We start from the raw sequence: 15,160 nt of genomic DNA on the forward strand, positions 1-15,160 counted from the left end.
TCCCCTCCTCATCCAATGCTTCCACTCCTCCAAATAGAGGAAAAACATCAGTGTACTCTTTGGATCAACATGGAGAAGACCTAATTTGCTCAGTGTCATTTGGCAAGATGTTTAACCTCCCTTGTAACCTAGCTATCTTTAGCTTCCTTGATGCTATTTTGAAATGTCAAACTAGCAAATACTGCTTCCAGAATGGTTCTGATCTGGGATGTGACAGGATGCATGGGGGTGGGGGAAGCCAAGGAGGAGGTGGGGATGGTGAAGGAGCCTGCTGGTAGTGGGTGAGATAATGTACCAACTTTGCAACCACCAGGATTCTCTCCCTTCTATGGCCTCTGCCACTTCCTCCAGGGGACTGACCCATTTAAGGGAGACATAGGGCATTGACTCTCACCTGGGTCTGACCTAGAGGGATGTCTGCTTCTCTGACTCTGGAGCCAGAACTGGACATCACATTAGCCAAAAGAGAAAACTGACTCTTATGTGCCTGATCCACTCTAAAAATATTTATTCATTCACACACTCACTCGCTCATTCATTCATTCATTAGGTATTTAAGAGTACCAGCTATGTGCCAGGCACTGTACTAGGTACTGGGGATACAATAGCTTGCAAAGGTTAATATTCATTGGAATCATCTGGGGAGTTTGTTCAAATGCAGCTCCTCAGGCCCTGTCCCCGAGAGTTGATCCAGGAGGTTTGACGTGGGCCCGGGAGTCTGCATTTTGAGCAAGCCCTCAGGTGTTCTGATGTAGATAGTCCAGGGTGTACAAGAAACCTTAGCCTGCAGTAACGTCGATTTCCTAAGTGTGCATTATCCTGATGCTGAAAGCTTGGGATATAGAAATACCACCACACACCTTGAAGAGCTCATGGCTCAGAGTCTCCAGAAAGTGACAAAGAATGCCATTTTAGGCTACAAAGTACTTTGAAAGCAGACATACAAAGTGCTGACAGGGCTGTAGGGAGGAGGTATCTTGCTCTGGGAGAGCTGGGGAGGCTTTTTTTAAAATAAGGGATATTTGAGTTAGGTCTTGAAACGTGAGAAGTGTTTTTCAGGTAGAAAAAGAGTAAGTGCAGATTGTACTTTCCGAAGATGGACTCACCAAGATATATCTCCCATCCCACATGCTCTTACAGTGGGACTGGCATGCTTCCCACAGAGAAGTGGGGGTCTGTGTTCCCTTCTCCTGAATCTGGGTGGGGGTGTGTGACTCCTTGCACCCAGACAGTGTAGCAGAAATGATGCATGACACTTCTGAGGCTGGGTCACCAAAAGGCCATAAGGCTTCTGCCGGCTCTTTCTCTCTCAGGATATACCCCTCTGGAACCCTGAACCAACATGTGAGGAGTCCAGTGACACTGTAACTGTCACATGGAGAAATCAAAGCAATAGACAGAGATGGCGGATAATTCCAACCCCCAACCTTTGAGCCACCCCGGCTGACACAGGGTCAGCTGTTCCCTCTCAGCCTGCCTGAACCACGGATATTTGAACAAAATACATGGTTTTATTTTTTTGTTTGTTTTAAACCACTACATTTTGGGGTGCCTTATTACACAGCACTGGATACCTAGAACAGGCTAGAAGAACAGTTTAGGAAGAGGAAATGACAGCAGGTGCAAAGGTATTGAGGGGTGAAAGGGGCGTAGAAACTATTTTTGAAATTTGGAGAGAATCAATATCCTCACACAGAATTTAGAAGTCTTGCTTCGCCGCAGACTGACATGTGCAATCAAGCTGTCTGTGTGTTTTCCCAAGAGGTTCAGGCTAAGCTCTTTCCCTAGGCCATGTGACCCACCAATTTGGTGCTGCCTCAAATTGGCATAGATGATTTTAACTGTCGTGCCTTTGCTGAGAGGTAGCTTTAAGAGTGTGGGCAGCACCTTTTCAATCCCTAGGAAAAGATTTATTAGATGTTGAAACAAGTGATTCAGGCATCATCTGGTCTTCCTGCCTAAGATCTTATGGTGCCAAGCACCGTGCCTGGCACACAGAGGGTCATACAATGGTGACTGAGCCTGCCTGTGAATAGTATTATCAGCCCTAGAGCCTATGTCTCTGATTTGTGGGCTCAGAGTCTTGGGAATGGGAGGAGTCTTTACAGGTTACCTTCCCAACCATTCTGCCAATATCGAGGATTCAGTTCTGCTCACACAGCTCTTCTAGCCACCTGTTCTCATCATTATGAAGTTCTTTCTTCAACTGGGTCTATATCTTTTCCTCAAAGTTCCCACCCATTAAGCCTGGTTCTGTCTTTGAGGAATAGGAATTTGCTCCCTTTTCCTTATGATTACTGTGAGAGCTTTGGGAAATAGAGGAAAAACATCAATGTTTTGGGACATAGAGGAAAAACATAAACTTGGCTAGGCCGAGCCACCCACCCCAGAATTCCCTCTTTGGTCTGTTTCTGGTTAGGGTGGGCCATAAGAGATATTCCTCCATGAGAGTTGCAGGTTGAATGGGAGGTAGAGGCCACTTTATAGCATATGCACACCATCCCCCAGGGATTCAATCACGCACTAATCTAGGTGCTGCAGTGAAGGGGATTTGCAGATGTAACGAAAGTTCCTATTCAGTTGATTTTGAGTGTATCAGGTGCAGCTGGGCTTGCAATTGTTCTCTCTTCCCTGTGGGTCTTCCCTTCCTGATTGCCTTCCCCGTGGCTTAGCCGGCTTCCCCAGTTGCACAGGACAATTAATAATACTTGAAACAACAATAACGATAAGTTATTTAATTTAATTATCAATCTATCTATGTATTTATCTATCATACATCCTTTCATTCACCTATCAATCAATCAATCAACCAATCATCCCTCCTGTGGTTCTGCTTTGCTGGTTAAGCCCTAACTGATTCAACCACCTTTCAGAAGACCTCAGTGCCCCAGTCTTCCATCACTATGTGCAGCTCGACTTCCACCAATGTGCCTTATACAATGTGGTTTTGAGTCCCATTGCCATGCTGGCCTCTTTCCAAACATGCTGCATTTTTATGCCTGTCCCTCTTACAATTTATCCGTCCAGAAAGCATTTATTGCATTACTGCTGAATGCTGGGGATCATCTGGGGTATACCACAAGAAACAAGACTCACCAGTTCCTGTATTCATGGAGCTTGGGTCACTAATTCTGAGACCTTATTTTCTATAGGGTATAGACCACTCTTACTAGCACTGGAAGAGGAAGGTTGTTTGACCATCAGTACCATAAGTACCACTCAGTGCTAAGGATAATGTCAGCATCATTATTTGATGACAAGCCTGGACAATGCTTCTATTAACTTCCAGGCATTTAAAAACTGATCATTCCATATAACCTTCCTAGCAATCATATGATGTAGACAGGATCCTTCCCATCCCTCAAATGACCTAGAAGACTACTGGCTTGTAAGTGCAGAGTCAAGATCCCAAGTGTATAAGACCCCAAATACCATGCTTGTGGTGGAATGACAAAATGTGGCCTTTTCCTCCAAGGGGCTCCTTGAAGACAGCCAGCTGTCATCCATCTGGGACCCACGTTTTTTCCAGGTTCTCTTGTTCCTGTGGCTCTAATTCTCTGACAATCTTACTTTAGTCTCTAGTCCACCCTGCAGGGAAGACCCCAGTGCTCTTCAAAGACTCAAAAGGCAACTTGCTCAGACTGGAATAAATTGTAAATGATACTGAGAACAATCCTTTCTGTAGTTACCAATGTGGGCCTTTGACATATGATGAAATATGAAACATGGGCCACTGCTCTGCTAGGCCTGTGGGATTTTAAGAAGACCCATGTAGCAGAGGACAGGAACTAGCAATTGTGAGCACCCACCATGAGCCAGGGTCTGTGCCAATGATAGTGATAAAATTAATAAGAATTAGTAATTGTGTACTTTTGTGCCAGATACTATTTTAAACTTTTTACATATATTAACTTGTTTAATCCTTTTAACAACTACATGAGTTAATTACTCTTATTATCCCCTTATTACTGGTTAGAAAAAAGAGAGGCTTAGACACTTCGTTACATGATATAGTTAGTAAATAGTTGGGATTTACCAACAAAGTTGGAATTTGAGCTCACGCTGTCTGGTTCCAGAGCCTGTGCTCTTGTCGAAAGCATGGTGACCCATTAAAATCATTTATCTAGTTGAATCCTAAGAGGCTATGTGTGTGAAATGCCATCTCAGCCCTGCTAGAGCCTCCCACAGCAAATGCTTTATTCTGGTAACGTGTCAGTCCTTCCCTTTACTCAGTAAGCTTCTGGCGGGTGAGGGTAGGGGTGGGCAGGCACTGTGTCTGTCTAGTTCACTGCTGTGTGTCCAGGGTTCAGCACAGCTTCTGACACAACAACATAGCAGACCATCAAGACACAGAAAAGAATACACATATTTTACAAATGAGGAAACCGAAACAAAGCATGTGAGGTCAAAAAGGTAATGAGTGACAGAACTGAAGTTGAAGTCCAGATTTCCACGAGGCTGAATTCCATCAAAAGCTGTCTTTTGATCACATTTTCTTTCCTCCTGTATATTGAGCTCACAGAGCAGGCCCTCTTACAAAGTAGGTGCTTAATAAAATGTGCTATTAAATGAACAAAGTGCCCTGTTCTTTAATTCTTCCAATATCCCATTCCTCCACTCTTTATCTTAGAATTCTATCTTTTCCATGATGCCAACACACAGTTTAAGACATGTTTTCCATGCTCATCCTTAACCCTGACCCTGTTATCTCTAGCTACTCTTTAATAATCTGACATTTTAAGAAAATTTTTTTATTTTTTTATTTATATATATATTTATTATTATTATACTTCAAGTTCTAGAGTACATGTGCATAACGTGCAGGTTTGTTACATATGTATATTTGTGCCATGTTGGTGTGCTGCACGCATCAACTCGTCAGCACCCATCAACTCGTCATAATCTGACATTTTTATATCATGTTCTGCATGCGTCCCCAGCCCCTTTCGGAAATGCCTGCTGTTTGAGTTTGCACCATCTTTCAAGACAATGAGGCCCACCTACATTTTCCCCCTTCGGAACCTCTCAATATAGTTTCAGTTTGATTTCTTGGAATCCATGTGCTATAGATAGGGGAGATTTTTCCAACCTACTAAGTCATCAAAGGGAGAGAGTTTCTTGGGTTTTTAGGAGTTGGGGAGCTTTTGCCAAGAGAAATATGGTAACTTCTGGAAATAAGTGGCGCCATGTCATACCCAAAGATTACAATGAGAGAACCTCAGGTAAATGATAAAGTCACTGCAGAGAAATTAAAATTCTTGTAGGTCAGAGGTAGTTTGAATTGCTGGAATGAGCACTAACCCAAAGAGGCAATGCCTGATAATAAAATGAGCTGTAAACTCATGTTTTCGGTCCTTCCTTTCCTCCTCCCTTCCTCCCTTTCTTTTCTTCTTTCCAGGAAAAACATCCAGGCAAGTGGACAGCATTTGCATCAGCCCAGCAATAAGAAGGACCATATTCTACTTGGGAAAAGGTAAAGATGCTTCATATGGATGGAGGTGAGTTCAAGGGGGACAGGACATGGAGCTTGCCAGGTAAGTGGAGGCTGGCTTTTAAAGATTGTTCTTAAGGCAGTGGGGAGCCATTGATGAGATGTAAGTTAGAGAGTGCTTATGTTAATTTTCAATTTATAATTAAAATACTTTGAATATTTTAGGAACCTTTTTAGAGCTCTACTCATACTTCTTGTGTTTTGGTGGTCTTGAAGCCACAGGGCGGAGCTAGGAGTTAATTTCAGTTCCAACTCATGGTATGACTTAGCAAGTGATTTCTTATTTTAGGTCCTTAGTTTTCTCATCTCTAAATGAAGAAAAAGAAAAGCAAGGGATTGGCAAGCTTAATTTAACATGCTCAATAATTTTTCTTTGCTGAACTGTTCCCAGAGGGTCAACCAGCCTTCAATAGGTGTGATTAATAAATTACAAAAGATAAATAGAGTGCCTTGAAAGATTTTATGTTCCTTATTTAAATTTTACCTGTCTTTACAGCCTGCCAGGAAACCTGTCATTCAACCCTTCGCAATAAAACAGCTCCTCATGAATGAAGCAAAATAAATCAGAAGTCGTGGGCTTTTAAACTCACTAAATGAAAGCCCAGCATGCATGCAGCCTCCCTCCAAATTAATCACCAGATTAAATGCAAGATGTGCACACCAAATCAATAGCTTGTGACAGAGACCTCCTGCCTGTGCTTCAGGAAAATTCCACTTCCTTTCAGATGTTGTCACTTGAAATGTCAGGAAGTTTCCATTCATCACCCGCCCTTGAAAATGCCACCATCACCATACTTCATGTTTCCTTGCTTTCTTTCTTCAGAGGAATCCAAGCACCTTGCAGAGGGAGCCCACTCATTGTCACAGACTCTCCTGGAGGCTGAAACAGGGGCAGTCTGCAGAGAGGAGAGGTGTAGAGAGGCCTGATTTAGAAATAAGAAAACCAAATCATAAAGCAGCCTAATGTCTTGTTGCAACATCTGAAAGAGACAAGATGAATATATTCCCCTAGGTGGGAAACTTAGAGTAGTGGGAAGAACATGGATTCAGGACTTTGAGAAACATGGGTTTACATTTTGACCCCCAATGCCTCTCTGCACTTCACTGTTATCCATAAAATAGAGGAAATAAAAATACTATACATTCAAGTCTTAACACAAACAATTAATTAGTTGTGTAACCTTGGACAAGTTATGTGACCTCTCTAAGCATTGTCATTTGTATATGAGATCATAGAGGTTAAATGTCCAACCAGTTGTCACTGTGCAACACAAAATAATAATGAAACATTTCATCTCTCGATCAAGGCTAAATCCACTTTCTCTGCTCTTCAAAACTTGACCTTGCCATCACCTTCTCCAGTAACCCCTAGGTTGAGTAAGATCCCTTTTTGTAGTGCAATAATAATAATAATACTTAAGAAAAACAGTGATAACAATATTAAAAACTAACACATTTATCACTTACTACATGACATGCTCTGGGTACTTTATTTAGTACTCATAATAATAACCTTATCAGTTGTGTTATTATGTTGTATGTTTTACAGATGAAGAAACTGGGACACATAGAGTTTCTATTACCTACTCACTGGTATCTTAGTCAGTTTGGGCTACTATAACAAAATACCATAAATGGGGTGGCTTATAAACAACAAACTTTTTTTTTTTTTCCTCACAGTTCTGGAGGTTGGGAAGTGCAAGATTAAGGTGCCTGCAGATTTGGTGTCTGGTAATGGCTTTCTCATTGATGGGTGTCTTCTCACTGTAAACTCACAAGAATGGAAGGAGTGAGTACTATTTCTGGATTTCTTTTATATGGGACTAATCCTATTCACAAGGGCTCTGCCCTCAGGACACAATCACCTCCCAAAGGCCCCACCTCTTAATGCCATCACCTTGGGGGTTAGGATTTCAACATATGGATTTGGGGAGAACATAAACACTCAGATCAACAGCAACTGGAAAGCAGGGGAGTGGTCCTGCTTCCCAGAGAATCCCGAGCATCACTCTGTCTTGATTGTATGACCATGATATTCCCCCTTATATGGCTTTCAGCTCCACCAGACTGGAGGCCTTCCTGAAATAGGGACTTAGTGTAATCCAATTTTGTATTCCCAAAGTTTAGCACAGAGTAGGTACTCCTTGAATTTGAAATGAAACAAAATTGACTTTTTATACAAAGGCAATAGATTGTATTTAACAGAAAAGGCTCTGAATTGAGAAGGTGACATCCTCCATCAGAATGTTGCAGAGCTAGATGTCATTTCACGTGGAAGATACTCTGCCAGATTGGCACAAAGCAAAGACAACAGCAATGCAGACAACAACCAAAAAAAACCCAAAAAACAAAAAACCCTGCAAAGCCCCAAAAGCCCCCCAACTAGAAAACATAAGACCCTTCCCTTCCCTGCCTAAGCGGAAGACCCTCGATACATGTTTAAAGTGTTTGGTCTAGAAGTTGCCACTAGAACCTCAGTGAATGGTACATGTGATTGTCACACATGGATCTGCCCAGTAAACGGCAAAGGAAAACTTCTTGGGGCTCTAATTCCAGAGTGCTGGCTCAGCCATTCTTAGCAAATTCTTGTGTTCTTGTCACATACCCTTGTGTTGAAAAATTTCATGGGGTATTGTTTTTCATGGGGTATTGTTAGAGTTAGGCCTCGGGACTGAGGGGTACTCCCTTATTATTGCAGTCAAGATTCTGATGCTAATACTCACAGCACAGGAGAAAAATAAAATCCCTATAAACATATAGAACAAAGCTCAACTGAATTGATCATTAAAGAAATTCAAACTATGTAATGAGAGTTCTTCAACATTTACAGAAATTAATACAATCAACAATATCTGGGTTCAGTGGGGCTTTGAGGAAACATGTATGCCTATGTCCTATTAAGTGGGAGTGCAACTTTGGAGTCTCCACCCAAACCTTATTTCTGGGATTCCGTCACTCAGAAATACCAGCACATGTGCTCACAAATACATTTTCAAGCAGATTCATTCCCGCAACATTTGTAACAGTGAAACATTGGACGCTCCCAAGGTAGGAAAATGGCTTAAAAATTTCATGGTATATTCATGCAATAGTTAGGGAGCAATGAAAACAAATACAATAGGTCTGCATGTATTGACACAAAATGATTACCAGACTCTAGCAACTAAAAAAATGAAACTTGGCTGCACAGGAGGCATCTAGCACTCTGCTCCAGCTCGTTGCCTGCTTGGGTTGGTCCTTGCTTGTACCACACCAGAGAAATAACTAAGTGGCTCTCAGGGATAAAGATGGGAAGGGAAAGGAGAATATAATTTTTTTTCATTTATATTTTTGATTCCCATTTCATCCTTCCTTTCTTCTATTATAATGTACATGAATGTGTTAGTGTGTTCGGGCTACTATGACAAAAATACCATAAACTAGGTAGTTTGTAAACAACAAACTTTTATTTCTCATGGTTCTGAAGGCTGGGAAGTCCAAGATCAAATGCCAGCAGATTTGGTGTCTGGCAGGGGCATGCTTCCTCATTGATGTCACCTCCTAGCTGTATCCTCACATAGTGGAAGGGACAAAGGAGCTCTCTTCAGTTCTTTCATAAGGACACTAATTCTAATCATGAGGGCTCCACACTCATGACCTAATCATCTCCCAAAGTACTCACCTCCTAATACCAATACTAATATTTTGAAGGTCAAGTTTTCACCATATGATTTTGGGGATTGGGGTCACAAACATTCATACCACAGCAATACGTTTTTTGGGGTTATCACTATTACTTTATTTGTTCTTTTTCAAAGTCCTGGTGTCCAGTAAAAGCAAAACCAGACTCTTGATGTGATGACAGTGCTATGTGTAACACAAGTATGGACAAAGCCCTTTGGTAAGAGAGAAAAAAATGTAACAACAACAATAACAACAAAATCCCATCAGGAAGAGTGGGGAAAGGGGTCACTGAACAGGGAGACCTAAGATTTTGCCTGGCCTTTGACTGGGGGAACTATGAAGGCAAAGCTTTCCAGGCAGAGGCACACAAGAGCCCAAGCTGAGAGGCACAAAACCATGTGAGCTGTGGTGGGTCTGCAGCAGGATGACTTCCTTGGTGCTCAGACAGTTTATTCCACCTTGGGAGGGGGCACCAGAAGCACAGTCTAAGGAACAGCCTGGATTTAGCTCTAGTTGGGGAGCAGCCGTGGGGAAAGAAGGCAAGAAAGCTACAATGGATAGTTTGCACATCGTTTTCATCTGACCTGCTGTGGAATGTGGCTCATAACTCATTTACATATGCAGCTATTGAGGTGGACAAAGGAAATCCAGCCAGTGGAAATTCCTGGGAATCCATGATGAGGCCCAAATAGGAAATGCCAGTAAAGAGATTTTACTGGTGCCAACCCCAAATACCAATGTTCAAGCTGTGTTCAGAGAACCTTGATTGCTTGTCAACTTTAGATGAGACACTTTGGCAAATGGTAAATCGATAATAATTAGGGTCCCATTGATATTATCCTTTCCAACCCTTTGCATCTAGCTTGATGCTTCAAGAAACTTTGAGACAGGGATGATTATTCTAATTTTACAGATCTTAAATTGAGGCTCAGGGAGGTTTGGTAAATTCTTCAAGGTCACACAGCTAAGGGAGACAGGATGATATCATAAAATAATCCTTTCAGTTGGAATGATATAGGCCTGTTTTAAAATCTCTATTTCATGACTCACTGTTTGGGTGACTTTGGGCAATTACCTTTCCTCTCTGCATTCATATTCCTGTCTGTAGAATGTGGATAACTTTACTTCACAGAACTGTTGGAAACATGGAATGAGATTATATATGTTGCCTACTTGCTACCCATATCCCCCTTCTTCCTTAGTGACTCATGCCTAATTTAGTTTGGAGGAGGCAGCATATACACCCTATTAAAACATTCAATTTTCCAGTCTCCCTTGCACCTGGGGGTGGCCACATGACATTGTTCTGGCCAATGAAATGTAAGCATAAGTCTCAGGGAAGGGTATCTAGTCCTGAATAAGAAAGCTAAACCTTTTTGGTAAAAGCCTTTCTTCTCCTTTTCTTCCTTCTTGGAATAGGGAAGAGAGACCTGGAGATGCAACAGCCATCTTAGAAAAACAATGAGCGGGTCTTTGATAGTATTGTTGGACTGCTTTTCTTGGAATTCTCATGGCTTGAGACAAGTAGACTGTAGGTAGTTGAAGTGATTTGCAGCTCACCATATTTCTGGCTGATGGAGTAATTAAGGCTTTGACTCATCATACATGCTCAATGAATAGCAGCCATTTTGATCAAGGCAGGGACCTTTCTCTGAACTGTGAGAATTTAATTCCCTGCACCCTACACATAAAACATCATTAACATGCCCAACCATCCCCACTGACACTACACAACACAGCACTCTTCTCTGTTCTCTGCCTTGCTCACCTCCAAAGTTGGCCACATAGCCCTCTCCACCTGCAGACCAGTCTCAGTTCAAATGAGATAACATGTAAAATCCATAGCACAGTGCTTGGCAAACAAGTATAAAACAAATGGGATTGTCCTTTTTTGAGACAGAAGGTTTTAAAGCAACCTCTGCGAATGAGCCTTCCCGCTTCACAAACATGTATGAAAAATTTTAGAGGGCATCATGACCTGCAAAATAAAGAAACCGAAGCAGCTTTTGCATGCATTCAAATCTCCAACCCATGCCTATAGCTCTGGGCTCCTCTTCCTGAGTCCACAGATAATGTCCCCTCCCCTATAAACTCACAGGAAAGTTTTTGTCCCCATCTGGTATTGCACTCATCTAATCATAGTCATTGTGGTTGCCCTTCCCACTGAAGGTGAGAAATACATTGCATTTTTCTATGTAAGAATTGTAGATCAGCCTCAGTTTAAATGAGATAACATGTAAAATCCATAGCACAGTGCCTGGCACGATATTTATACAAAATTTGTATAAATTTATGGGGTTTAATTTTGTTACATGGATATATTGTGTAGTGGTGAAGTCTGAGCTTTTAGTGTATCGATTACTGGAATAACGTACATTGTACCCATTAAGTAATTTTTCATTATCCACCCCCCTGCCACCTCACACCTTTCCTTGTCTTCAGTGTCTACTGTTCCAGACTCTAAGCCCATGTGTACACATTATTATGTTCTCACCTGTAAGTGAGAATATGCAGTAATTGTCTTTCTGTGTCTGAGTTGTTTCATTTAAAATAATGGCCTCCAATTCATGTTGCTGCAAAAGACATAATTTCATTATTTTTTTGGGCTGACTAGTATTTCATTATGCATATATACCACATTTTCTTTATCATTTTTCCTTGACCCCCTAGTAACCATGCACAGTACAGGTACTCAATTTTTATTATCAAATGACTAAATAAGGTTCTAGTCTATGCCTAGGAGTATTCACATGAAGGTTTTAGCTGTTTCCTGAACACAGTTGAGTATTTCTATGCCTCAACTATTGCACATGCTCTTCTTTTGGCTTAGAATTATCTGCATCCATTTTATCCCTGCAGGACTCCTACTCATCCACACACACCTCCTCGAATGTCACTTCCTCCAACTCTCTCAGTTGCTCTGTCCCCTATACTTTTAAGGCATATTACACTTATTTCTACTACAGCATATAACTCACTATTATTGTGTTTTCATCTACATGCTTCTCTTCCCTGCCAGACTGTGAGCTCTTAAAAACATTTACTATTTTCTTCTGTCAATTGTATTCAATATACGTCTGGCATATGGTAGATATTGATAATTTTGGTGAATCTGGTTGCACAAAACTTACAAAACATTTTGGCTTTCAGTTGTTGCCACCCCTATTCCTGTAATGAGACTTGTAATATCAGGCATTATGGGGGAAAGTGAAAGGAAATGATCCTTTATTCGGTGTCTACTATAAACCAGGCATTTTTGTTGTCCAAAGTGCTTCCAGATGAAGCATGAACATACTCTCAAAGAGCTATGACTTCATTGTGGAGATATAGTATAAAACACAAATGTTTTAGAGGTTGGTACGTTTGTCACTTTAAATCACACCTCCTGGGGTGACTGACTCACTACACATCCATGGCTTTAAGAATTTCAGGAGCCCCCCAGTGGCCCTGTCTGTATTGTGACCTCTTAACCCACAAAGACACCAGAGCCCAACCCAAGCTACGTTGGTCAGATTCTCTTTAATAGAAGCATGAAAATTGGAATGAGTTGCGGAAGAGATTGGGAGTTGCTGGGGGAAGAGTCACATTTGTGGCAGTCCTCAAGGGTGAAAGAAAGACCGTGAAGAATTTCAAGAAACCAGAATTGCCCTGGGTCCTCCTATCTTGGTAGTTCAGCATTTCCTTTGATTCTCTGAAACACCCCCAGCATTCTTCCAATAAATGTTTCCTTTGCTTAAGTGATAGAAGTCCATTTAAGATGCCTACGAGTAAAAAAAAAAAACTATAACCAATGTAGTCCAGATGAATTTCCTGTTCTGTCCCTGAGTTCGTTAACATTTGCATCAGCTACAAGTGAGAGGAAATCCAAAATAACGGTGGCCTAAAAAGAGCACAAGTTTATTTTTCTCAATGGAATGTAGGCAACCAGGTCTAGTTGCCTGATTCTCAGGGATTCAGGTTCCCTCAGGGATTCTTATTCCACATGTCTCAGGATGGGGCTTCCATCTTGTGGACCAAGATGGCTACTCAAATTTCAGTCATCATGTCATTACTCTAGCTTACAGGAAGGAGGAAGACATGCTTCTCCCGCCAAAGATGTATCCCAGAAGCTGAACGCACCATTTTTGCTTAGTTACATAACTCCCATATGCCAATTATCTTCCATTTGCCTCCTCAGATGCACTGCCTACTCCTCGTCATCTTCTCTCTGCATTTGTGGGTTGGCATGTGTCAGCCACATCAGTGGGTTATTGTAACCTTTGGCTTCTATGGTTCTAGCTCAGACAGTTGGGATTCTAGCAGGGGATCAGAAAAAGAGAAGAGTGAGGTCAGGGTATATATTTTTCTGGATCCCTCCCATCAAGGTTGCATTGGCTGGCTCTATCCTTCAACTCAAGATAACTGATCCTTGCAAAATGAATGACACTATTTGACTCTCTCTTTTTCCAGTTTCTGGTAACTCTTACTTCTCTCCATGCCATGAGGCCCCAAAGGAGTTAACAACAGCCTAGCTGACATGAGTTTTGCTTAGTACACTACTCTTAAAGTTTCTCCATACCCAATCTCAGTCATTAGCCCCTTTATAAATCAATCTTCTTGGAGTTATGCTACTTTGCATACATCATCTATATTCTGTGGGGACTTTGACACATCCATTTAAGTATAAGGTTTTTATTATGGGCCATGTACTCAACCTAAAAACTGAAGGCTTTGTTACTAAAAAAGTACAGGACCAATGTTATAGGATAACTAGCAGTCTTTGCCACACTCCCATCAGTCTTTCATGATCGGTTCTCCTGTTTTTTATGTCTACTTTTTATAGCTTGAATCTTCTATTCCCTAATCTTAATATCCACAATAGAAGGAAATCACCATCTTTCTTACTTCATACATACAAGGCTGCAAGAACCTACAGATCCACGTCTATATGGAAGAGTTATAATTGTTGATTAGTCCTGTTTGACCCAGGCAGGGTAGTAAAATCAACATATGCTTAGTGAATATATGAATGACATGATGAAACTATGTTTTCACTTTTTTCAGTTGAAAACTGGTATATTGTACCACAAAAAGGTTTAACTCCCTTCTAGCTCTGATCTCCAAGTATTATTTTGTCAGTTCTATGTCACAATATTTCATGAGTCATAGAGAGAAATATAGTAAGAGTGGAGGTTAGAGTCCAGAGCACACAGTGGGGGAGACCTACCCAAGAAGGAACCTGACATGGTGACCCAGACAGAGCCAGGAGAGAAGCCATAAGCTAGGCTCACACAGATTCTGACTGTGATAAGAGGCAAGAGATGGAAGGCAACTTTAAGAACAGGAAACAAACTCACACATCCAGAGGAAGTGCATAGGTCCGGGCAACGAAAAGCCTGAAATCACATGGATAGCAAGACAAGACTCAATCCTAACAAAACCAAGGAATTTGATATTTCTTAATAGAATACTCCAGTTTTCCAAGTCAAAACCTGGGTGCTCTCTGTGATGGCTACCTCTTCCTTAATTTCTATATCGAATCAATCTTCCAGCTTAATTGACTATACCTTGTAAATATCTCTCATTCATCTACTTTTCTTGATTCCCATTTCCAATAACGTAGCTTAGGCCCATGTCATCTTTTGCCTGCATTAATGCTACAGCTTCCTGATGGATTATTCTTTCCCCGCTAGAGCCCCATTTTCCAAACATCTTTCCATGACATCTCTCCAGAACATAGATGAGACCATGTTATTTACCTGGGCAAAATGTTCGATAGTTCTCAGTTCTCCTAGAATAAAGTTTAAAATTTTAATAAGACCTTATGTTACTCATCAATTACATCTCTTTTCAGCCTAATCTCACTCCATTCCTCTACTACCCTTGTGACATTTCAGCCACACTGAACTGCTTCCCATTCCCAGAAGAAATTAAATTAGCTTTTGCATATGTGTGCTTTACTTCTAACTCCCCTCACTTTCTTCAGCTGATGCTTTCTTTCTTACTCATCCACTGGGACTTTACTCA

This window comes from Macaca nemestrina, chromosome 1 (assembly GCF_043159975.1).
Source record: "Macaca nemestrina isolate mMacNem1 chromosome 1, mMacNem.hap1, whole genome shotgun sequence".
NCBI classification, from domain to species: Eukaryota; Metazoa; Chordata; class Mammalia; order Primates; family Cercopithecidae; genus Macaca; species Macaca nemestrina.